At 44.6% G+C, this 23,879-nt stretch overlaps 1 protein-coding gene across 1 annotated transcript in view; it reads left to right on the forward strand.

Moving 5' to 3' along the window:
• LOC128703820 (uncharacterized) overlaps positions 1-23,879 on the forward strand; it is a 125,413-nt gene that overhangs the window by 63,109 nt on the left and 38,425 nt on the right. The window lies entirely within an intron of this gene.

Here is a 23,879-nt window from a genome sequence, read left to right on the forward strand (position 1 = left end):
ATTTTCTTCGAAAATTTTCCAGCTGGGTAATGTCGTCTTCTCCTATTGCTTTCATGATGCTTTCAATTGCTTTTTTCCCTTGTTTTCTTGCTTCATATGTTTCCCCTTCAACTTCCTGGAGCCCATACACAAAGACTGACCTCACCCTTTCATTCTCCCACTGCATATCCCTGTGTATCCCCTCATTCAATTTGATTCCCTCCATTACAGCTTTCCTTTCTTCAGTTTCACTAGCTAATGTACTTGGGCTCAGTGGCCTGTCATTTTCCCTTCTCGGCTTTCCCTGGGCTCTGCTGTGGTCTGTTAGGGCCTCCACATATAGCTTAGCTCTTTCATTTACTACAGTCTCCACTGATAGAGCTTGCACATACAGTTTTGCTCCTTCTTTCCCTACAGTCCCCTTATTTGTGACTGAGGTAGCAGTCTCTGTTGTCAATCCCAAAATGTTCTTTAGTTCTTTAGGCTGTTTCAGATTTTTCAGTTCCTCTTCTAAACTCTGTATCCTAGCCTCTGCTGCTTTGACTTGCACCTCCCACTTCCTGCTTTCCATATCTATCCTCTCTTCCATTCTCATGCTAAGGTCTTCTAGTTTCTTTTCCCATTCATGTTCCCTTTTTATGAGCTCTGCTGCCCAATCTTCCTTTGCAGCTTCCTCCTCCTGCCCCTTGGTTTTTCTTGTTGCTCTCTGGTAACCCATTTTTGTTTTATCCTGATTGCCTCAGAGTGGGAAATCTATGTAATTCTGTTTGTTAGGTTAGTAATGTGTATATCAGAGTGTGGGGGAGGGGAGGTAGAGGAGGAACTGTGGCTATGTGGGAGAGGAGTGGGATTTAGGGGGGAATATGGGGAGAGGTGGGGAGAGATGGGGAGGGGGAGGGTGAAAGAGGGAGGGGAGGGATCAGGGGAAGGAGTGAGATGTCGGTGGGGAGGGGGGAGTGTATGTGTGAGTCTGGATATGTGTGTGTGTGTGTGTGTGTGTGTGTGTGTGTGTGTGTGTGTGTGTGTGTGTGTGTGTGTGTGTGTGTGTGTGTGTGTGTATGTGTTATGTGTGTGTGTTATGTGTGTGTATGTGTGTGTGTTATGTGTGTGTGTGTGTGTGTGTGTGTGTGTGTGTGTGTGTGTGTGTGTGTGTATGTGTGTGTTTGGCTTATACACAATGAGTATATGTACAATGCTCTCTCTGCATGTATGTGCGTATGTAATGTTTCCAATAGTGGAATTTCTATGGGACCAACAGAAAACAAACTTTTTCCTATGTTTTGTGTGTGTGTCTGTAGTGTGTGTGTGTGTGTGTGTGTGTGTGTGTGTGTGTGTGTGTGTGTGTGTGTGTGTGTGTGTGTGTATGTGTGTGTGTGTGTGTGTGTGTGTACTCACCTAGTTGAGGTTGCGGGGGTCGAGTCCGAGCTCCTGGCCCCGCCTCTTCACTGATCGCTACTAGGTCACTCTCCCTGAGCCGTGAGCTTTATCATACCTCTGCTTAAAGCTATGTATGGATCCTGCCTCCACTACATCGCTTCCCAAACTATTCCACTTACTGACTACTCTGTGGCTGAAGAAATACTTCCTAACATCCCTGTGATTCATCTGTGTCTTCAGCTTCCAACTGTGCCCCCTTGTAACTGTGTCCAATCTCTGGAACATCCTGTCTTTGTCCACCTTGTCAATTCCTCTCAGTATTTTGTATGTCGTTATCATGTCCCCCCTATCTCTCCTGTCCTCCAGTGTCGTCAGGTTGATTTCCCTTAACCTCTCCTCGTAGGTCATACCTCTTAGCTCTGGGACTAGTCTTGTTGCAAACCTTTGCACTTTCTCTAGTTTCTTCACGTGCTTGGCTAGGTGTGGGTTCCAAACTGGTGCCGCATACTCCAATATGGGCCTAACGTACACGGTGTACAGGGTCCTGAATGATTCCTTATTAAGATGTCGGAATGCTGTTCTGAGGTTTGCTAGGCGCCCATATGCTGCAGCAGTTATTTGGTTGATGTGCGCTTCAGGAGATGTGCCTGGTGTTATACTCACCCCAAGATCTTTTTCCTTGAGTGAGGTTTGTAGTCTCTGACCCCCTAGACTGTGTGTGTGTGTGTGTGTGTGTGTGTGTGAGGTAGGTGACTTGTGTGTGTGTGTGCGTGTGTGTGTGTGTGTGTGAGTGTGTGTGTGTGTGTGTGTGTGTGGTAGGTGACTTGTGCAGTGTAATGTAGAGTCTCAGTGCTCCTTGACTGACCACAACTTCTTGTGACCTGACCCCCACCCTCCTGGGACTTGACGCACACCTACTTACAATGCTGCCCTTAAAAGCTTATCCTGCCACCTAGCTTATAGTAAGTTACTCGCCTTGTTCATTGAATTACCAATCGCTATTCCTTATTGAATACTTGAGTGCCTATTCTTTATCGTGCTATGAGAGACCATACGCAATCAGCTTGGTGGTTTATTGGAACATGTAACCCTGGAACACCCACACAACCACTCATAGGTGAGTACAGTACTTGCAATGCAGCTGTAGCAGCCTGTAGATTGTCCAGCTCAATGTGACGTCCTGGCGAAGATCCACCTCAATTTCTTCTTGTTAATAATGTACCCTATTCACTGTATTTCTCTCACAGGACATACGATTGTTTCACTTTATTAGCTTTCTTGGGTGACACGTGACAACGTCGCCTTACCACCCACACTAGCCTGCCCGCTCTGACTCGCCACCACGGTTTACTTTCTGGATCACTTACAAAATTGTGGCTCTTCCCACACTTATGTGGCTCAGGCAGATTGTAAATCGCTTCTAGGTTTGTTCACTACCCTAACACACTTTGCAACAAATGCAGAACACTTGGGTAGCCCTCAAAAACACTTATATTCGCAGAGCACGGAAGGCGTGACTCGAGCGCTCGGTGTCCCTACTTTGTCTTACTGTGCGTGATAGTGCTACTTGTGGAATGAATCTTACTGTGTGTGACGGTGCTAGAAGTATACTATGTATTACTGTATATGATGATGTTAGTTGTGTACTGTCTCTTACTGTGTGATGGTGCTAGTTGTGTACTATGTTTTACTGTGTGATGGTGCTAGTTGTGTACTGTGTCTTACTGTGTGTGATGATGCTATTTCTGTACTGTATCTTACTGTGTGTTATGATGATATGTTTGTACTGTGTCTTACTGTATGTGAAGGTGTTAGTTATGTACTGTGTCTTACTGTGTGATGGTGCTAGTTGTCTACTGTGTCTTAATGTGCATGATAGTGCTAGTTGTGTACTGTCTTACTGTGTGACAGTGCTAGTTGTGTACTGTGCCTTACTGTGAGTGATGATGCTTGTTGTGTACTCTAACTGTGTGTGATGATGCTAGTTGAGTACTGTTTCTTACTCTGTGTGATGGTGCTAATTGTGTGCTATGTCGTACTGTGTGTGATGGTTCCAGTTGGGTACTGTGTCTTACTGTGTGTGATGATTTTAGTTTTGAACTGTGTCTCACTGTTTGTGATGATGCTAGTTGTGAACTGTGTCTCACTGTGTGTGATGATGCTAGTTGTGTACTGTGTCTTACTGTGTGTGATGGTGCTAGTTGCATGAATCTTACTGTGTGTGACGGTGCTAGTTGTATGCTATGTCTTACTGTGTGTGATTGTGCTAGTTGTGTCCTGTGTCTCACTGTTTGTGATGATGCTAGTTGTGTACTGTATCTTACTGTGTGTAATGGTGCAAGTTGTGAACTGTTTCTTACTGTGTGTGACGGTGCTAATTCTGTCCTATGTCTTACTGAGTGTGATGAGGCTAGTTGTGTACTGTGTCTTCCTGTGTGATGGTGCTAGTTGTGTACTGTGTCTTACTGTGAGTGATGATGCTAGTTGTGTACTGTGTCTTCCTGCATGATCGTGCTAGTTGTGTACTGTGTCTTACTGTGAGTGATGATGCTAGTCGTGTACTGTGTCTTCCTGTGTGATCGTGCTAGTTGTGTACTGTGTCTTACTGTGTGCAATGATGCTAGTTGAGTACTGTATCTTACTGTGTGGTATGATGATATGTGTGTAATGTGTCTTACTGTATGTGATGGTGCTGGTTGTGTACTATACCCTACTGTGTGATGGTGCTAGTTGTCTACTGTCTTAATGTGCATGATAGTGCTAGTTGTGTAATGTCTTACTGTGTGACAGTCCTAGTTGTGCACTGTGCCTTACTGTGAGTGATAATGCTAGTTGTGTACTGTATCTTTCTGTGTGTGATGATGCTAGTTGTGTACTGTGTCTTACTGTGTGTGTGATGGTGCTAGTTGTGTACTGTGTCTTACTGTGTGTGATGATGCTAGTTGTGTATTGTGTCTTACTCTGTGTAATGGTGTTAGTTGTGTACTAAATCTAACTGTGTGTGATGGTGCTAGTTGTGTACTATGTCTTAATGTGTATGATAATGCGAGGTGTGTACTGTATCTTACTGAGTGTGATGGTGGTAGTTGTGTACTGTGTCTTACTGTGTGATGGCGCTACTTGTGTACTATGTCTTACTCTGTGTGATAATACAAGTTGTGTACTGTGTCTTATTGTGTGTGATGGTGCTAGTTGTGTACTGTGTCTTACTGTGCATGATAGTGCTGGTTGTGTACTGTGTCTTACTGTCTGTGATGATGCCAGTTGTGTACTGCGTCATATTGTGTGATGGTGCTAGTTGTGTACTGTGTCTTACTGTTTGTGATGGTGCTAGTTGTGTACTGTATCTTACTGTGTCTTACTGTTTGTGATGGTGCTAGTTGTGTACTGTATCTTACTGTGTGTGATGATGCTAGTTGTATGCTGTCTCTTTCTCTGTGTGATGGTGCTAGTTGTGAATGGTCCCAGTTGGGTACTCTGTCTTACTGTGTGTGATGATTTTAGTTGTGAACTGTGTCTTGTTGTTTGTGATGAAGCTAGTTGTGTACTGAGTCTTACTGTGTGTGATGGTGCTAGTTATGTACTGTGTCTTACTGTGCGTGATGGTGCTAGTTGTGTAATGAATCTTGCTGTGTGTGATGGTGCTAGTTGTATACTATGTCTTACTGTGTGTGATGGTGCTAGTTGTGTCCTGTCTCACTCTGTGTGATGATGCTAGTTGTGTACTGTATCTTACTGTGTGTGATGGTGCAAGTTGTGTACTGTTTCTTACTGTGTGTGATGGTGCTAATTGTGTGCTGTGTGTTATTGAGTGTGATGGTCCTAGATGTGTACCGTGTCTTACTGAGTGTGATGAAGCTAGTTGTGTACTGTGTCTTGCGGTGTGTGATAGTGCTAGTTGTGTACTGTGTCTGACTGTCTGATGATTCCAGTTGTGTACTGTGTGTTACTGTGTGTGGTGATTTATTTGTGTACTGTGTCTTAATGTGTGTGTGATGATACTAGTTGTTTACTGTGTCTTTCTGTGTGATGGTGCTAGTTGTTTACTATGTCTTACTGTTTGATAGTGCTAGCTATGTACTGTGTCTTACTGCATGTGATGATGCTTGTTGTGTACTGTGTCTTACTGTGTGTGATGATGTTGTGAATTGTATCTTACCGAGTGTGATGATGCTAGTTGTGTACTGTGTCTTACTGTGTGTGATGGTGCTAGTTGTGCACTGTGTCTTACTGTGTGCGATGATGCTAGCTGTGTATTGTGTCTTACTCTGTGAAATGGTGCTAGTTGTGTACTGTGTCTAACTGTGTGTGATGGTGCTAGCTGTGTACTATGTCTTACTGTGTGTGATAATGCTAGTTTTGTACTGTGTTTAACTGTGTGTGATGGTGCTAGTTGTGTACTGTGTCTTACTGTATGTGATGGTACTTGTTGTGTACTGTGTCTTTATGTGTGATGGTTCTAGTTGTGTACTGTGTCTTACTGTGCATGATAGTGCTAGTTGTGTACTGTGTCTTACTGTTTGTGATTGTGCTAGTTATGTACTGTGTCTTGCTGTGTGTGGTGGTGCTAGTTGAGAATTGTGTCTTAGTGCAATGATGGTGCTAGTTGTGTAATGTGTCTTGCTGTGTGTGATGATGATAGTTGTGTACTGTGTCTTACTGTGTGTGATGGTGCTAGTTGTATTCTGTGTCTTAGTGTGTGTGATCGTGCTAGTTGTGTACTGTGTCTTACTGTGTGTGATGGTTCTAGTTGTGTACTGTGTCTTACTGTGTGTGATGATGCTAGTTGTGTACTGTGTCTTACAGTTTATGTTGGTTCTAGTTGTGTACTGTGTCTTACTGTGTGTGATGATTCTATTTGTGTACTGTGTCTTACTGTGTGTGATGGTGATATTTGTGTACTCTGTGTTACTGTGTGTGATGGTGCTAATTGTGTACTGTGTCTTACTGTGTGTTGTGGTGCTAGTTGTGTACTGTGTCTTAGTGCAGTGATGATGCTAGTTGTGTCCTGACTTACTGTGTGTGATGATGCTAGTTGTGTAATGTGTCTTTCAATGTGTGATGGTGCTGGTTGTATTCTTTGTCTTACTGTGTGTGATGGTGCTTGTTGTGTACTGTGTCTTACTGTGTTTGATGTTGCTGGTTGTGTACAGTCTCTTACTGTGTGTGATGATGCTAGTGGTGTACTGTGTCTTACTGTGAGTGATGACACTAGTTGTGAACTGTGTTTTTCTGTGTGATGGTGCTAGTTGTGTACTATGTCTTACTGTTCGATGGAACTAGTTATGTACTGTGTCTTACTGTGTGTGCTGATGCTTGTTGTGTACTCTGTCTTACTGAGTGTGATGATGCTAGTTGTGAACTGTATCTTACTGTGTGTGATGAAGCTAGTTGAGTACTGTCTTACTGTGTGTGATGGTGCTAGTTGTGTACTGTGTCTTACTCTGCGTGATGGTGCTAGTTGTGTACTGTGTCTTACTGAGTGTGATAGTCCTAATTGTGTACTGTGTCTTATTTTGTGTGATGGTACTAGTTGTGCAGTGTGTCTTGCTGTGTGTGATGGTGCTAGTTGTGCACTGTGTCTTACTGGGTGTGATGGTGCTACTTGTGTACTGTGTCTTACTGTGCATGATAGTGCTAGTTTTGTACTGTATCTTACCGTGTGTGATGGTGCTGGTTGTGAGCTGTGTCTTACTGTCTGTGATGGTGTTAGTTGTGTACTTTGTCTTACTGTGTGTAATGATGCTAGTTGTGTACTGTGTCTTACTGTGTGATGGTGCTAGTTGTGTACTGTGTCTTATAACAGTGTCCACCCTGACAACACTGTCCACCCTGACAACACTGTCTGCCCTGACAACACTGTTCACCCTGACAACACTGTCTACTCTGTCAACACTGTCCACCCTGACTACGCTGTCCAACCTGACAACACTGTCCTCCCTGACAACACTGTGCACTCTGACAACGGTCTCCACTCTGACAACACTGTCGTCCCTGACAACACTCTTCTCCCTGACAACACTGTCCTCCTTGACAACACTATCCATGCTAACAGCACTGTCCCTGACAACACTGGCCACCCTGACAAGACTGTCCTCCCTGACAACACTGTCCTCCCTGACAACACTGTATAACCAGTTTGTTTGGTGTTCTGGTATCAGGCGTGTGAATGATAGACGTCTTCGGAGGCTTCTTGCTTTATTGTTAAGTCGTGGTGGGTACACAGGCTTATGTGTTGTGCCCATGGCCCGGGAGGGCCATGCCCACGAGGGAGAGAGAGTAGGCTTTCTTGACTGCGTGAAGGGTGTCGCCAGAGTGAGAGCATGGCAAGGGCAGGCAGGCTGGCGTGCCCACCGAGAGGCCTGGCTACAGAGGGCAGCATCTTAGTGCAGCAAAATATGAACTAAGCTGGCAGACAGCATGGGCTGTCTATGCAGACAGTACAGGCTGTCTACATATGCTTGGCCACCTACCGTGCGCCGGCCCGATGCGACAATACTGGTGGTAAAAAATACTCGGTCTTTCTCTCGTAGGAACAGGGCACAGAACACAAAATAAAAAACATGTATATACATATGGACATGAAAAAAAAAAACTTCTTACAGGGAGGGAAGAAAAAAACATGTGGGGTGTGATAAACATCGTGGTCATAGGCAGTGAGCGTCGAAGGGCATCACTGCACTCCTTCCTGCGTCTGGACAGATGCTGCAACACAGGAGACATCATTGCGGCTAAGCTGTGACGTAACGGGTTACGGTCTCCTCTAGAACGGTGAAGCAGTCATTGTAGGAGTCGCTGCAGGTTTTCACTCAACCTGGGGCACGACATGCTGGTGCCCTCTAGTGAGACGTCGACAAAACTCGGCAACTGGGCAGGACTTCTGGCAAGCTACTCAGGAGGACACTTCTCGACTGGTACTGTCGCTTTCTGTCACTGCCAGCGAGCGTGGAGTGAGCTGTGGAGAGAGTCATGGCAGAGCCGACTGGGCAAAACATCTGGGAGTCGTAACATCATACACCAGACTGCAGTGAGCGAGCTAGCAGTCAAAGTGACATCATCTTTGTGCATGCTGCTCACTGAAGCTTGTGACACAAGGCTGACACAGCGCCTGCCGACAGGGCTAACTGTGGCTTGACGAGTGTCATTCTCTCTGCAGTTGGAGTTATAGCAGAGGTTAGTCTAAGCATCACCAGACTTGTTTCTCTACATATAACTGCACTCTGAAGGTCTGGAGGTGAAGTGAAACAAACCTCGATGGGAATCGTAGCAGGTACGATTCTGCAGAACATCATGAGCGACGAGCATAAGAGCTTTCTGTACAAGTGGGCTCGGGCTCAGGGGCTGACTTGACATCAGCTGTCAAACTCACTGGTCACATCGGGTGACTTAGCACAGTGGTGCTACTCAGGTCTGGCTCAGACCTCACTGGACACACTGAAACTTTACACACACCCGTGGTACATGCGGTACGCTAACATGTGAGAACACTGACTGAGAGGAATTAATTAACACACGGCATATATCTTCTCTCAATCTTCTCGACAATACTGAAATAATTACTAGAAACACTCGATGTGACATCATGTGATGTCAGACATGGTGTCGCGAGGTGGCGTCAGCAGCACTGTGACGTCAGCAGACATCTCGAGGTGACGTCAGGCAGACATCGTGACGTCGTGAAGTCGGGCAGCATCGTCGGTGATGTCAATGTGATGCAGACAGCAGACCACAGCATGTGGCCTGGGACATCTGGCTTGGTAACTCACGTGACTTGTAGATCCCTGTGACATCGCCCACACCCACGTGGAGTCGTGATCCACGTGGTGTCGTGATCTACGTGGCATGCTGATCCACATGGCATTGAGTGACCTTGGACACTCGGATACACAGCATTGGCGACGAATTCACACGAAAAACAGCAGAAAACACAGCAGAGGGAGTGGGTAGTGGTGAGTGTATGGTAGTGTGGTGGCGAGGAGCATGGGTGAGTGTATGGCGAAGGAGGCATCTGGCCACTTCCTCCTCTCCCACCCACAAACAGAAGGGAAACACACTGGATGCAGAAATCACCACAAAACTCACCTCTGGCTTGCTGAAACAGCTGTGCTGAGCTGAACAACAACAGCAACACACATGACACTGAACATGTGACTTGAGAAACAGCGTGGGACGCTGTAGCGTGGGGTCACTGGGACGCCACTTACAATTCTCGAAGAAATTCGGCAAATTTCGGCTAGATACTGCTTGTACCTGTGTCTGGATGCTCAAATGTGCAGACACGACATCAGGATAACACGTTGAGAGACGGATGCTTCTTGCATGAGATGATGAAGTGAAGATGACTTCATTCCTTCCTTCCTCTCTCTGGGCAAACACAACTGCTGCGACCACCGCTTCTACCAATGTTTAATGGGTTTATTGGTGATGCTGCAAGCTGGGTGGTAAATTATGAACTTCTTCGGCTGCTTCTTTGTTTATTGAAAGTCGTGGTGGGTACACAGGCTTGTGTGTTGTGCCCATGGCCCAGGAGGGCCATGCCCACGAGGGAGAGAGAGTAGGCCTTCTTGACTGCGTGAAGGGTGTCGCCAGAGTGAGAGCATGGCAAGGGCAGGCAGGCTGGCGTGCCCACCGAGAGGTCTGGCTACAGAGGGCAGCATCTTAGTGCAGCGAAATATGAACTAAGCTGGCAGACAGCGTGGGCTGTCTATGCAGACAGTACAGGCTGTTTAAATCTGTCCACCCTGGCAACACTCTCCTCCCTGATAACACTGTCCTCCCTGACAACACTGTCCTCCCTGACAACACTGTCCCCCCTGATAACACAGTCCTCTCTGACAACACTGTCCTCCCTGACAACACTGGCCTCCCTGACAACACTGTCCCCCCTGATAACAAAGTCCTCTCTGACAACTCTGTCCTCCCTGACAACACTATCCACCCTGACAACACTGTCCTCCCTGACAACACTGTCCTCCCTGACAACACTGTCCTCCCTGACAACACTGTCCCCCCTGATAACACAGTCTTCTCTGACAACACTGTCCTCCCTGACAACACTGTCTTCCCTGACAACACTGTCCCCCCTGATAACAAAGTCCTCTCTGACAACTCTGTCCTCCCTGACAACACTATCCACCCTGGCAACACTGTCCTCCCTGACAACACTGTCCTCCCTGACAACACTGTCCTCCCTGACAACACTGTTCTTCCTGACAACACTGTCCTTCCTGACAACACTGTCGTCCCTGACAACACTGTCCCCCCTTATAACACTGTCCTCCCTGACAACACTGTCCTCCCTGACAACACTCTCCTCCCTGACAACACTGTCATCCCTGACAATACTGTCCTCCGTGACAATGCTCTCCTTCCTGACAACACTGTCCTCCCTGACAACACTGTCCTCCCTGACAACACTGTCCTCCCTGACAACACTCTCCTCCTTGACAACACTCTTTTCCCTGACAACACTGTTCTCCCTCCCAACACTGTGCAAGCTGACAACACTCTCCACACTGATAACACTGTGTTATCTGACAACACTCTCCTCCCTGACAACACTCTCCTCCATGACAACACTCTCCTCCCTGACAACACTCTCCTCCATGGCAACACTGTGCTCATTGACAACACTGTGCTCCCTGACAACACTGTGCTCCCTCTCAACACTGTCCTCTCTGACAACACTGTCCTCCCTGACAACACTGTCCCCCCTGATAACACTGTCCTCCCTGACAACACTGTCCTCCCTGACAACACTGTCCTCCTTGACAACATTGTCCACCATGACAACACTGTCCTCCCTGACAACACTGTCCGCCCTGACAACACTGTCCTCCCTGACAACACTGTCCACCCTGACAACACTGTCCTCCCTGACAACACTGTCCTCCCTGACAACACTGTCCACCATGACAACACTGTCCACCCTGACAACACTGTCTTCCCTGACAACACTGTCCTCCTTGACAACACTCTCCTCCTTGACAACACTCTCCTACCTGACAACACTGTCCTCCCTGACATCACTGTCCTCCCTGACAACACTGTCGTCCTTGACAACACTCTCCTCCTTGACAACATTGTCCTCCCTGACAACACAGTCCCCCCTGAGAACACTGTCCTCCATGACAACACAGTCCCCCCTGACAACACTCTCCCCATTGAAATCACTGTCCTCATTAACAACACTGTCTATCCTTGCTACACTGGCAACGCTGACAACACTGCCCTCCCTGACAACACTCTTCCCACTGACAACACTGTCCAAGCTAGTAACACTGTCTTAACTGACAGCATTGTACTCCCTGACAACACTGTCCTACCTGACAACACTGTCCACCGTGACAACACTGTGATCCCTAACAATGCCATCCAGTATAAGAACATAAGAACATAAGAACATAAGAACGAAGGAACACTGCAGAAGGCCTACTGGCCCATGCGAGGCAGGTCCAAGTCTCCTACCGGCTTAAGCCAATGCACCGAACCTAGTCAGGTCAGGTCACATTGACTTAAGGGAGGAACACGGCAACCGACCTGGTAGCACAAGCTATCAGGCCCAACTCACACCCACCCACATCCACTCATGTATTTATCCAACCTATTTTTAAAGCTGGTGGTTAACGCTCTCGGTTCACACGGCGAGGGCCTGGGTTCGATTCCCAGCCAGAGTAGAAACATTGGACGTGTTTCTTTCCACCTGTTGTCTATGTTCCCCATCAGTAAAATGGGTACCTGGGTGTTAGTCGACTGGTGTGGGTCGCATCCTGGGACACTGACCTAATTTGCCCGAAATGCCTCCGGAGCATAACAAGGGACTTTCTATATAGTAATATGTCATTGTAATCAGCTAGGACTGTATACCCTGTACATGTACTTGTAGTAAAATAAAGATATTATTATTATTATTATACACAACGTTCTGGCCTCTATAACTGTACTCGGGAGTTTGTTCCACTCATCCACAACTCTATTACCAAACCAGTACTTTCCTATATCCTTCCTGAATCTGAATTTTTCCAACTTAAAACCATTGCTGCGAGTCCTGTCTAGGCTAGATATTTTCAGCACACTATTTACATCCCCTTTATTTATTCCTGTCTTCCATTTATACACCTCAATCATATCCCCCCTAATTCTACGTCTTTCTAGAGAGTGCAGATTCAGGGCCCTTAGTCTATCCTCATAGGGAAGGTTTCTGATACATGGGATCAACTTTGTCATCCTCCTTTGTACATTTTCCAGAGAATTTATATCCATCCTGTAATACGGTGACCAAAACTGTGCAGCATAATCTAAATGAGGCCTAACCAAGGATGTATAGAGTTGAAGAACAACCTGAGGACTCCTATTATTTATGCTTCTTGATATGAAGCCAAGGATTCTATTAGCTTTATTGCGAACACTTATGCACTGTTGTCTTGGTTTCAGATTACTGCTAACCAGAACTCCTAAATCTTTTTCGCAATCCGTAATATTAAGATCTACATTATTTAGTTTATATGTGGCATGGTTATTGTCCTGTCCAACATTTAGAACTTTGCATTGGTCTATATTAAACTGCATCTGCCACTTCTCCGACCACTGCATCAGTCTATTCAAATCTTCCTGGAGTGCTCGAATATCCTCGTCAGAATGAATTCGACGGCCTATTTTGGTGTCATCGGCAAACTTGCCGATGTCGCTCTTTATGCCCTCATCTATGTCGTTTATGTAGATTGTGAACAGCAGGGGGCCCAACACTGACCCCTGTGGAACACCGCTCATAACGCTTCCCCACTCTGATTTCTCCCCATTTATGCAAACTCTCTGCTGCCTATTTGTCAACCATGCCTCTATCCAGGAAAAAATTTCTCCTATTCCATGTGCTTTAATTGTCCTCAATAGTCTCTGATGTGGGACCCTGTCAAAAGCCTTACTGAAGTCCATATACACAATATCATATTCATTACCATGATCTACCTCCTCAAATACCTTAGTGAAAAAAGTTAATAAATTCGGAAGGCAGGAACGCCCCTTTGTAAAACCATGCTGAGATTCGTTGATTAATTTATGCTTTTCAAGGTGGCTACGAACTGCCTCGGCAATTATTGATTCCATAAATTTTCCCACTATGGAGGTTAGGCTTATTGGTCTATAGTTCGAAGCTAAGGACCTGTCACCTGTTTTGAAAATAGGTATCACATTTGCCATTTTCCACTTCTCTGGCACCATGCCAGTTTGTAGTGATATGTTGAAAAGATTAGCCAAAGGTGTGCTAAGCTCCTCTTTACATTCCTTTAGAACCCTTGCATACAATTCATCAGGGCCTGGGGATTTGTTAGGTTTTAATTTATCTATTTGCCTAAGGACCATGTCACTTGTGACCCTAATCGTGCACAGTTTATTATCGTCCTGTTCTACATAATTTATCATTACTGGAATATCGCTGGTATCCTCCTGTGTAAAAACTGAGAGGAAGTATGTGTTAAAAATTCTACACATTTCCTTATCACTGTCAGTGAGCTGACCCGAGGAACTTTTGAGTGGGCCTATCTTGTCTCTGATCTTACTTCTGTATACCTGAAAGAATCCTTTTGGGTTAGTCTTCGATTCTCTTGCAACTTTAACCTCATAATCTCTTTTTGCTTTTCTAATTCCCTTTTTTATTTCTCTCTTTAACTGAATGTATCGATTTCTTAATTGCCCCTCTCCTCTTTTGATTTGCCTGTATATGCCTCTCTTTTGACCAATCAGATATTTTAATCTATTGTTCATCCATTTAGGATCATTTTTGGCACATAATTTGACTGAGCAGCTAGAACTATGCCCTGGAAAGCATCATATCGGCAACCATCACCACCTACCTGACTCTTAGTCAGGTCATTCCAGTTCAGCCCACCTAAGTAATTTTTCAGTCCTATGAAATCAGCCAAGCGAAAGTCAGGGATGGAGACTTGATTGCCATTATTAGGGGAATTCCATGATATATTAAAACTGAGTGATTTGTGATCACTTTCCCCAAGCTCATCATTAACCTCAAGATTATTAATTAGTGTTTCCCTACTGGCAAGAACCAAGTCAAGGAGATTATTTCCCCTAGTAGGCTCTGTCACAAACTGTTTTAAAAAACAATCCTGGATCGTATCAAGAAAGTCACCTGACTCTAAATTTCCTGTCAAATTGCTCCAGTCAATCTGTCTATAGTTGAAATCTCCCATTAGCACAACATTTTCGTATGTAGATGCCTTACGAATTTCGTCCCATAGAAGTTTACTGCACTCCCTATCAAGATTTGGGGCCCTGTAAATCACACCCAAAATTAGTTTTTCTCGGCCCTCGAGAAGCTGTAACCAAACAGATTCAGTGGCTGACGCTTCTAATTTAATATCTTGTCTAACACAACAATTTAAATTGTCTCTGACATACATCGCTACTCCACCACCTTTCCTATTGACCCTGTCAGTGTGGAATAATTTATAGCCTTGTATGTGACATTCAGAGGGCATCTCTCTATCTTTCAGATTGAGCCAGGTCTCTGTTATAGCAATAATATCTATGTTTCCTGCACTTGCAATTAATCTTAGCTCATCTATCTTATTTCTTACACTCCTGCTATTAGTATAGTAAACCTTAAGGGAGCTAGTCCCTTGCTGCCCTCTGCTGTTCCCCTTTGTTTGCTGACCTGATCTATTGTCTTTATTTATAACTTCATGCTGAATGCCTTTTATACATTTACTGTTTCCCACCCTAGTGTTGCAACCTGCTTGTTTCCCACACACACCCATACCTCTATCTTCCATCAGTTTAAAATCATAGGCATTTCACCAATGGCCTTCTCAATCGAGTCTGCAAGTGCTACCACCCCTGCCCCAGAGAGATGTACCCCATCCCTTGCATACATATCATGTTTGCCATAAAAGTTGTTCCAGTTGTCAATGAATGGGATTGCAAGTTCCTTGCAGTATCTGTCTAGCCAGCAATTTACACCAAACTAGAAATACCGCAGGAAATAGCAAACAAGAGGACTCCAATAGCAATAGTGAGGATAAATTACCAAAAACAACTGGTGGGAGCTCCATTGTTGGTGCTAGGGAGGATAGAAGTAAGACAGGGAAACATGCACCAACAGGGAATACAGTCACAGAAACCCAAGGCAAGCGGAAACCAAGCCTGTGCACATACTATGCACTTGGTATCTGCTGGCATGGGAAATCTGGAAAAACAGATGGGACATGCAACTATGACCACCCTAGAAAATGCCATGCCCATATGACAACAGGAAAATGCAAACTCCCTTCCTGTAAGCTTTTTCACCCTGAAATGTGTACCTCTTCAGTACAGGAAAGACTGTGCTATAACTTAAATTGCCAGGCATACCATCTAAACGGGACAAAAAGATACAAAACATCCAGGCCATGGGAAAACCTGGGTAGCCACAGCCACTCAAGAGGGAGAGGTTTTTTAGTGCCAGGAAGGAAAAAAAACTGGCAGGAAATGGCAGAAATCGTACACCAAATCCAATCATTCCTGGAGTGGAACCACAGTCGATGGCCTCCACTCCAAACCAACAGATACAGATACTAATGCCGGAAAAAAAATCCCCCCCCAGTACCAACAATACCACCAGTCCGATAACATTCTTCTTTGCAAATATACAGGGTCTAAAGCCAGCAACAAACAACAAAATACCTTTCATCCGTGGACTGCTTGCAGAGGCAAAGGCAATGTTCGCGGCTTTCACTGAGACCCACATAAAGGATCACTTGGACAACGAAATATGGATCCCAGGTTACAACCTATACAGATGTGACAGAGTGAACAGGCAAAAGGGAGGGGGTTGGCCTGTACATTGCAGAGTCACTTGTTTGCACAGAACTGCTTAATGCCTCAAATGACGTAGTGGAAGTTTTAGCAGTAAAGGTCGAGAACCAAAACCTAGTCATTGTGGTAGTCTACAAGCCTCCGGATGCAACATCCCAGCAATTCCAGGAACAGCTGTTAAAAATTGACCACTGTCTGGAAAATCTTCCAGCTCCTGCACCCAACATCTTGCTCCTGGGGGATTTCAACTTAAGGCACCTAAAATGGAGGAATATAGCAAATAATATTGTTGCAGTAATAACACCAGGAGGCAGCTCTGATGAAAACTCACACTCACACGAGCTTTTAAATCTCTGCACAAAATTCAATTTAAACCAGCAAATAATAGAGCCTACTAGACTGGAGAATACACTAGACCTCATCTTCACTAACAATGATGATCTGATAAGAAATATCACCATATGAAAAACAATATACTCAGATCACAACATAATTGAGGTTCAGACATGTATGCGTGGAGCCCCAGACCGACAAAATGAGACTAGTCACGAGGGAACATTCACCAAATTCAACTTCAATAACAAAAACATAAAGTGGGACCAAGTAAACCAAGTCCTAACCGATATAAGCTGGGAAGATATACTAAGCAACACAGACCCAAACTTATGCCTAGAACAGATTAACGCGGTGGCACTCGATGTATGCACAAGGCTTATTCCTCTAAGAAAAAGGAGGAGTAGATGTAAAATAGAAAGAGACAGGCGCTCCCTTTACAGGCGACGGAAAAGAATAACAGAGCGGCTAAAAGAGGTCAATATATCTGAAATGCGTAGGGAGACACTGGTCAGAGAAATAGCAAGCATCGAACTTAAGCTAAAAGAATCCTTTAGGAGTCAGGAATCGCGGGAAGAACTAAAAGCCATAAATGAAATCGAAAGAAACCCAAAGTATTTCTTCTCCTATGCCAAATCAAAATCGAGAACAACGTCCAGTATTGGGCCCCTACTTAAACAAGATGGGTCCTACACAGATGACAGCAAGGAAATGAGTGAGCTACTCAAGTCCCAATATGACTCAGTTTTTAGCAAGCCGCTAACCAGACTGAGAGTCGAAGATCAAAATGAATTTTTTATGAGAGAGCCACAAAATTTGATTAACACAAGCCTATCCGATGTTATCCTGACGCCAAATGACTTCGAACAGGCGATAAATGACATGCCCATGCACTCTGCCCCAGGGCCAGACTCATGGAACTCTGTGTTCATCAAGAACTGCAAGAAGCCCCTATCACGAGCCTTTTCCATCCTATGGAGAGGGAGCATGGACACGGGGGTCGTCCCTCAGTTACTAAAAACAACAGACATAGCCCCACTCCACAAAGGGGGCAGTAAAGCAACAGCAAAGAACTACAGACCAATAGGACTAACATCCCATATCATAAAAATCTTTGAAAGGGTCCTAAGAAGCAAGATCACCACCCATCTAGAAACCCATCAGTTACACAACCCAGGGCAACATGGGTTTAGAACAGGTCGCTCCTGTCTGTCTCAACTACTGGATCACTACGACAAGGTCCTAAATGCACTAGAAGACAAAAAGAATGCAGATGTAATATATACAGACTTTGCAAAAGCCTTCGACAAGTGTGACCATGGCGTAATAGTGCACAAAATGCGTGCTAAAGGAATAACAGGAAAAGTCGGTCGATGGATCTATAATTTCCTCACTAACAGAACACAGAGAGTAGTCGTCAACAGAGTAAAGTCCGAGGCAGCTACGGTGAAAAGCTCTGTTCCACAAGGCACAGTACTAGCTCCCATCTTGTTCCTCATCCTCATATCCGACATAGACAAGGATGTCAGCCACAGCACCGTGTCTTCCTTTGCAGATGACACCCGAATCTGCATGACAGTGTCTTCCATTGCAGACACTGCAAGGCTCCAGGCGGACATCAACCAAATCTTTCAGTGGGCTGCGGAAAACAATATGAAGTTCAACGATGAGAAATTTCAATTACTCAGATATGGTAAACATGAGGAAATTAAATCTTCATCAGAGTACAAAACAAATTCTGGCCACAAAATAGAGCGAAACACCAACGTCAAAGACCTGGGAGTGATTATGTCGGAGGATCTCACCTTCAAGGACCATAACATTGTATCAATCGCATCTGCTAGAAAAATGACAGGATGGATAATGAGAACCTTCAAAACTAGGGAGGCCAAGCCCATGATGACACTCTTCAGGTCACTTGTTCTATCTAGGCTGGAATATTGCTGCACTCTAACAGCACCTTTCAAGGCAGGTGAAATTGCCGACCTAGAAAATGTACAGAGAACTTTCACGGCGCGCATAACGGAGATAAAACACCTCAATTACTGGGAGCGCTTGAGGTTTCTAAACCTGTATTCCATGGAACGCAGGAGGGAGAGATACATGATTATATACACCTGGAAAATCCTAGAGGGACTAGTACCGAACTTGCACACGAAAATCACTCACTACGAAAGCAAAAGACTTGGCAGACGATGCACCATCCCCCCAATGAAAAGCAGGGGTGTCACTAGCACGTTAAGAGACCATACAATAAGTGTCAGGGGCCCGAGACTGTTCAACTGCCTCCCAGCACACATAAGGGGGATTACCAACAGACCCCTGGCAGTCTTCAAGCTGGCACTGGACAAGCACCTAAAGTCAGTTCCTGATCAGCCGGGCTGTGGCTCGTACGTTGGTTTGCGTGCAGCCAGCAGCAACAGCCTGGTTGATCAGGCGCTGATCCACCAGGAGGCCTGGTCACAGACCGGGCCGCGGGGGGCGTTGACCCCCGAAACTCTCTCCAGGTAAACTCCAGGTAAATTGCCCTAGACAACCATTCATTTCCTACTCCCCTTCTAGGCAAGATGCTACATATGATTGGGATCCCTCCCTTAGACTTAAGTAAGTAAGTAAGTAAGTAAGTAAATTTATTCAGGTATACACAATACAGTTACATAGAATTATCATACATAGCAGCATATGTGTAGAGAACCTAGGATAACCCAAAAAAGTCAGACAGAGTGACTTATTTCCATTGGGGTCCTTTTACCTTATTATTATAATATAAAGGTTATAATATTTTCTTATTATTCTATAATGAAGATAACATCTTATTATCATACTAAAAAGACTATCTACTACACGAGGGTCATTAAGACTATCTACAATACGAGGGTCATTAAGACTATCTACTACCCGAGGGTCATTACGACTATCTACAATACGAGGGTCATTACTAGGGATAAGGTAAAATTTACACGTATTTTAGCTAAAAAATAGAAAATCATTCCCCTCCCTTTCTGTTGCTTCATTCATCAGACACTTTTTGGCAGTCTTCTTGAACTGGTTCAAGCTATGACTGGCCTTGACATTTGTGGGTAGTCTGTTCCATTCCTTTATTGCTGTACAATAAAAGGTGTTTGAAGCCTGGCCACTGACTGTGGGTACTACAAAGTTGTGCTCTCTCCCCCTAGTACTATGATTGCTGCGGTTCCCAACCTTGACAAAATTGACAGCAAGATATTCTGGACACTGTTTGTGAGCAATTTTATAAACATGATTTAGCTTCAGTTGTTTTACTCTGTCTTCAACATTCAGCATATCCAACTGCTGTAATTCATCCTGGCCTACATGTTCTCTTGGTCCCAGCCCCAGGATGAATCTTACGATTTTGTTCTGGGTGATTTGCAGTCTATCTTTCAGTTTTTTTGTCAAGGCAGAGTACCAAGAAGAGCAAGCGTAATCCATATGGCATTGTATAAGGGCTAGACGGATTACGCTTGCTCTTCTTGGTACTTTGCCTTGACAAAAAAAAACTGAAAGATAGACTGCAAATCACCCAGAACAAAATCGTAAGATTCATCCTGGGGCTGGGACCAAGAGCACATGTAGGCCAGGATGAATTACAGCAGTTGGATATGCTGAATGTTGAAGACAGAGTAAAACAACTGAAGCTAAATCATGTTTATAAAATTGCTCACCTGTACTTATCTAGCAGCTCTTCTCTCCTACCCTTCCCAATATCATTTCCACCAGCACTGAGACAGATAATGGGCTTGTTCCCATTACCTGACATGATATTATCCAGCCTGTTGACTATGTCCCCAACACCAGCTCCAGGGAAGCACACTCTATCTCTCATCTTCTTATTCCTATTACAAAAAGCACGGTCAATATATCTTACCTGAGAGTCACCAACCACAATATATTCTTTGTGACAACACTGTCCTCCCTGACAACAATGTCCATGCACGCTAAAATGTCTTCCCTGACAACACTGTCACGCTGACAACACTGTCCTCCCTGACAGCACTCTTCAATCTGACAACACTGACTACTCTGACAACACTCTCCACTCTGACAACGCTGTCCACCCTAACAACACTGTCCACCCTGACAACACTGTCCACGCTGACACTGTCCATCCTGACAACACTGTTCACCCTGACAACACTGTCCTCCCTGACAACGCTGTCTACCCTGACAACTCTGTGCTATCTGACAACACTGTCCTCCCTGACAACACTGTCCGCCCTGACAACATTTTCCACACTGACAACTCTGTCCTAACTGACAACACTCTCCTCCCTGACAACACTGTTGTCCCTTACAACACGTTCCACCCTGACAACACTATTGTCCCTAACAACACTGTTCACCTTGACAACACTGTTGTCCCTTACAACACGTTCCACCCTGACAACACTATTGTCCCTAACAACACTGTTCACCTTGACAACACTGTTGTCCCTGAAAACACTACACACACTGACAATACTGTCCACCCTGACAGCACTGCCCATTCTGACATCACTTTCCCCCCTGACAACACTTTTCCCCCCTGAAAACACTCTCCACTCTGGCAACACTGTCCACTCTGACAACATTATCCATATTGACAACTTTGACCGCACTGACAACTCTGGCTGGTCTAATGACACCGACCACCCTGACAACACCGTCACGTTTGATATCACTGTCCGCCCTTTCAACACTGCCCACCCTGTCAGCACTGTCCTCCCTAACAACACACTCCACACAGACAACACTGTACAAACAGACAACACTGTCCATGCTGACAACACAATTCACCCTGACACCATAATTCACCCCCACAACACTCTCTGCACTGACATCATTACTATTTTGACTACACTGCCCACACTGACAACACTGTCCACACTGACAACACTGTCCACCCTGACAACACTGATGTTGTGATGATAAACACTGTTGATGGTGACAGTATGGTGTATCACTACAGTAATAATGGTGAGAGTATGGTGTATCACTGCAGTAGTGATGGTGACAGTATGGTGTATCACTACAGTAGTAATGGTGACAGTATGGTGCATCACTACAGTAGTGATGGTGACAGTATGGTGTATCACTACAGTAATAATGGTGAGAGTATGGTGTATCACTGCAGTAGTGATGGTGACAGTATGGTGTATAACTACAGTAGTAATGGTGACAGTATGGTGTATCACTACAGTAGTGATGGTGACAGTATGGTGTATCACTACAGTAGTAATGGTGACAGTATGGTGTATCACTACAGTAGTGATGGTGACAGTATGGTGTATCAGTACAGTAGTGATGGTGACAGTATGGTGTAAAACTACAGTAGTGATGGTGACAGTATGGTGTATCACTACAGTAGTGATGGTGACAGTATGGTGTATCAGTACAGTAGTGATGGTGACAGTATGGTGTAAAACTACAGTAGTGATGGTGACAGTATGGTGTATCACTACAGTAGTGATGGTGACAGTATGGTGTACCACTACAGAAGTGATGGTTGTAGTATGGTGTATCACTGCAGTAGTAATGGTGACAGTATGGTGTATTACTACAGTGGTGATGATAACAGTATGGTGTAAAACTACAGTAGTGATGGTGACATTATGGTGTATCACAACAGTAGTGATGGTGACAGTATGGTAACACTACAGTGGTGATGGTGAGAGTATGGTGAATCACTACAGTAGTGATGATGACAATATGGTGAATCACTGCAGTAGAGATGTTGACAGTATGGTGTATCACTACAGTAGTGATGGTGGCAGTATGGTGTATCACTACAGTGGTGATGGTGACAGTATGGTGTATCACTACAGCAGTAATGGCAACAGTATGGTGTATCACTACACTAGTAATGGTGACAGTATGGTGTATCACTACAGTAGTAATGGTGACAGTATGGTGTATCACTACAGTAGTAATGGTGACAGTATGGTGTATCACTACAGTAGTAATGGTGACAGTATGGTGTATCACTACAGTAGTAATGGTGAGAGTATGGTGTATCACTACAGCAGTAATGGCAACAGTATGGTGTATCACTACACTAGTAATGGTGACAGTATGGTGTATCACTACAGTAGTAATGGTGACAGTATGGTGTATCACTACAGCAGTGATGGTGACAGTATGGTGTATCACTACAGTAGTAATGGTGACAGTATGGTGTATCACTACAGTAGTAATGGTGACAGTATGGTGTATCACTACACTAGTAATGGTGACAGTATGGTGTATCACTACAGTAGTAATGGTGACAGTATGGTGTATCACTACAGTAGTAATGGTGACAGTATGGTGTATCACTACAGTAGTAATGGTGACAGTATGGTGTATCACTACAGTAGTAATGGTGAGAGTATGGTGTATCACTACAGCAGTAATGGCAACAGTATGGTGTATCACTACACTAGTAATGGTGAGAGTATGGTGTATCACTACAGTAGTAATGGTGACAGTATGGTGTATCACTACAGTAGTGATGGTGACAGTATGGTGTATCACTACAGTAGTAATGGTGACAGTATGGTGTATCACTACAGTAGTAATGGTGACAGTATGGTGTATCACTACAGTAGTAATGGTGACAGTATGGTGTATCACTACAGTAGTAATGGTGACAGTATGGTGTATCACTACAGTAGTAATGGTGACAGTATGGTGTATCACTACAGTAGTAATGGTGACAGTATGGTGTATCACTACAGTAGTAATGGTGACAGTATGGTGTATCACTACAGTAGTAATGGTGACAGTATGGTGTATCACTTCAGTAGTAATGGTGACAGTATGGTGTATCACTACAGTAGTAATGGTGACAGTATGGTGTATCACTACAGTAGTGATGGCGACGGTATGGTGTATCACTACAGTAGTAATGGCGACAGTATGGTGTATCACTACAGTAGTAATGGCGACAGTATGGTGTATCACTACAGTAGTAATGGTGACAGTATGGTGTATCACTACAGTAGTAATAGTGACAGTATGGTGTATCACTACAGTAGTAATGGTGACAGTATGGTGTATCACTACAGTAGTAATGGTGACAGTATGGTGTATCACTACAGTAGTAATGGTGACAGTATGGTGTATCACTACAGTAGTAATGGTGACAGTATGGTGTATCACTACAGTAGTAATGGTGACAGTATGGTGTATCACTACAGTAGTAATGGTGACAGTATGGTGTATCACTACAGTAGTAATGGTGACAGTATGGTGTATCACTACAGTAGTAATGGTGACAGTATGGTGTATCACTACAGTAGTAATGGTGACAGTATGGTGTATCACTACAGTAGTAATGGTGACAGTATGGTGTATCACTACAGTAGTAATGGTGACAGTATGGTGTATCACTACAGTAGTAATGGTGA

Source organism: Cherax quadricarinatus, chromosome 79 (assembly GCF_038502225.1).
Source record: "Cherax quadricarinatus isolate ZL_2023a chromosome 79, ASM3850222v1, whole genome shotgun sequence".
In the NCBI taxonomy this organism is placed as follows: domain Eukaryota; kingdom Metazoa; phylum Arthropoda; class Malacostraca; order Decapoda; family Parastacidae; genus Cherax; species Cherax quadricarinatus.